This window comes from Vigna umbellata, chromosome 1, assembly GCF_029865625.1.
Source record: "Vigna umbellata cultivar VRB3 chromosome 1, Vumbellata_1.0, whole genome shotgun sequence".
Taxonomy (NCBI): domain Eukaryota; kingdom Viridiplantae; phylum Streptophyta; class Magnoliopsida; order Fabales; family Fabaceae; genus Vigna; species Vigna umbellata.
In genome coordinates, this window is record NC_142165.1 from 9334854 (window position 1) to 9338010 (window position 3157).

The window sequence follows — 3157 nt, forward strand, 5'->3', positions numbered from 1 at the left end:
GAAATATATTGATAAAAGGTAAAATTGATAAATAATTATGTATGTAACAATAAAGGAGAAAATTGTCTAGAAATTATGTTCACCAAAACAATTGTTATTATTATTATTCTAATTATAAGAGTGAATTTAAGAAATTTTCACAATTTTATTGTAGGTAACTTTTATTTTTTTTTACATAATTTTTTAAATAGTTATTTTAGTTTAAAAGAATAGTTAAATTTTAGAAAAAAAATGTTAAATTTAAAAAAAATGTCACTTAAAAAATAAAATTTTGTAAAATAAGTATTTTTATTTAAAAAATAATTGAAGGTAAAAATTAAAAAATACTTGAAGAAAATAATTTTATATAACAGTATAGATTATAAATAATAATTTATTAAATTAATAAAATCATTTCTAAAAAAAAACTCATTCACTCTTGACCCTCTTTCTATATGGAATCAGTCTTCCATTTCACACACTGCTTCCACCATTATTTGTACTACCTCTTTCCATCTAAAACTACCAAGTACTTTCTGTTTCAATGTTCAACAAAATTTAATTTCCGTTTTCATGGTCAAACAAATCAGGTTCTCATTGAATTTATTTTGTTGCTATGTTATTATTATAAATTCGAATAAATTTAAAAATAAAGAAAAGTAAATTTAAAAAAAAAAGAATTGTAAAAGTTATGAATGATTTGATTAGAAAGATTTTTCTTAATATATAAAAACATAAATTATTTTGTTCTTATAAAAAAATTAATATATTAGTTAATAATTTTATTAATATTATAAATATATATTATCATTATTAAATAAATATATACATATATATTTTTATACACATCCAACACAAGCCCTATTTACAAATAATCAAAACTTTGGTGAGATTAGAGAGGATATCTTGCAAATCCACTCATTTATAAAGAATTATTAGATTAGTACATTTATTTGAAGTATTGATGTTGGATTTTTAAAATTGTTAAAATAGATACAAAAAACAACGAAGAAACAGATAATAAACTCAATTTTTCTGCATATATAATTCTTCCAGCTCTGTTTTACCACCAAACCACGATGTACCTGATATACCAAAACAACAAAGCTAACCCCACAACCCTTCCTTTTCTCACCACAAACAAAAATTTAATATTTAATATTTAAATCATGGTGAACATAAATAAAAAACATTTCAGAAGTTTTCTCTACTTTCTCAAACTAACCAAAAAATTACATATTCTAAACTATGTTACGATTATTTCAGACCACACACGAAAATGAAAAAAACGGATTGCTGAACTTGTTTTGTTTGTCAACAGCTAAATAGAACTTTACTTAAACAAACTAAGATAATACTGCATATTTTGCCTAAATTCCTTGATTGCTCACGAAGATTAGAACAAGTTCGAATTACCTTCATTTGTAAATAATCAACATATCACGTATTCAATCATGTTCCTTAAATTAGGTCTATAAACATAAATTAAACGACAGATAAAGTCCCACACACAGACACTTCATTCAAAAGATATTAACCTAAATCAATCTTGACCTGATATTAACCTAAATGCAAAAATGTATGAGGAAATATAAAAGTATTAACCTAAATCAATCTTGACCTGAAATTGGAGTAAGATATTTCATTCAAAAGATGAACTAATTAAATCGGAAAAAATTAAGTAGAAATAATCCAAAATTATAACCGCTTTAAAAAGTTTAGGGAAACATCTAGGCGAAATAGTAATGAGAAAATCAGAGATGCAAATAAGAAATTCTGTTGATTCGCACATTGTTTCGAGCTAATAAGACAAAATCAAACATAAACTAATTAAAGCCAACAAAATGTATCAAAACACAAAAAGGAAAAGCCAGTAACACTAACTACTGGGTTTCCATTTAGAACATAAGCAACTGTAAAATTAAAATTCAACAGAAACAAAAGATTAAGTCACTACTTGGATCTCTGTCTCATCTTTCGGCGCTTCCTCTTCAATCTCCTCATACGCTTCTTCTTCCACTACAAGAGAAGCGATCGTAATCAGAGCTGAACCTCATAATAGAAAAAAGGAAACGAAAAATCAACAGCGTAGAAATGAAGCTACCTTGGCCCTCATGGTGAACAAACTCCAAACCCTTCTTCAAATCCGAACCCTAGCCGATTGCTGCTGAGAAGTGGCAGAGGACTAAGAAGACAAAACATGATAATGATGCTGCAATTTATAGCCTACAAGAAACCCTAGGAAGTATTGGGCTCTAACTAAAGGCCCATCCTGAATGCATCCTTAATCAATGGGCTTAGATAGGCATTATCAATATCAACATGGCTTTTATAAAATGACTATTTTATTATTTGGAAAGTTATTTTTGAAATACACATTTTAAAAATTATTCGGAATAAAATTTTTCAAAAATTTTAGAATAATATTTTTGAAACGAAATTTTAGTAACAATTTTCAGAATCAAATTTGTGAAATAGAACTTCCAGAAAAATATTTTCTGAATGCATGAAATACAATCTCGAACAGTATTTTTGAAATATATGAGTATTTTTCGAAAAATATCTTCCAAAAAATAGATTTTGGAATTTTTTTTTTGTATTTTCTCTCTCTTCTCTCTTCACAATACAGTGATAATGGAAAAGGTGGTGGCAGTAAAGATAGTGTTGGTGTGGTGCAGTGGTGGGGAGGATTTTGAGTTGTTTTATATTATTCTGAGAGCGTGGTTAATAATTGTGGGGGTGCAAAAAGCAATGGTCTCATGTCATGCATCCATGGCTCATGGCTTCTCCATGCATGTTATATATTTTTTCAGGAGTGTTACTCCCAGCACCTCCCCCACCTTTTTCCCCTACATCTTTTACCTTCCGAAAATATTCAATGGCTTTTAAAATTTGTTGAACCTTTCAATAAATCTTTCATTAAATTTTGAAATTTATTTAAGAAAAGAAAATTTTTCAACAAATATTGAAATCTATCGAAGAAAATTTCTTTCAACAAATTTCAAAATCAAAAACTTTAACAAATTTCAAAATTCGTTGCAAACATAAAATATTCAATCTTAAAATTTGTTGAAATTTTTTTTTAATAAATTTCGAAATTCATAAAAAAAAAAGTGTAGAATTTTTTGAAATACAAAAGCAATTTTAGAATTATTTAAAATTTTAAAATAGTTATTAA

The 3157-nt window shown here is 26.4% G+C and overlaps 1 long non-coding RNA gene across 1 annotated transcript; it reads right to left on the reverse strand.

Moving 5' to 3' along the window:
* Positions 1 to 1740: 1740 nt before the first annotated feature.
* LOC124835662 (uncharacterized) lies at positions 1741 to 2355 on the reverse strand. Its single transcript, XR_007028592.2, has 2 exons — positions 2084 to 2355; positions 1741 to 1998 (listed from the first exon to the last, which is right to left on the reverse strand). It is a non-coding gene; the product is annotated as an uncharacterized LOC124835662 (long non-coding RNA).
* Positions 2356 to 3157: the final 802 nt, after the last annotated feature.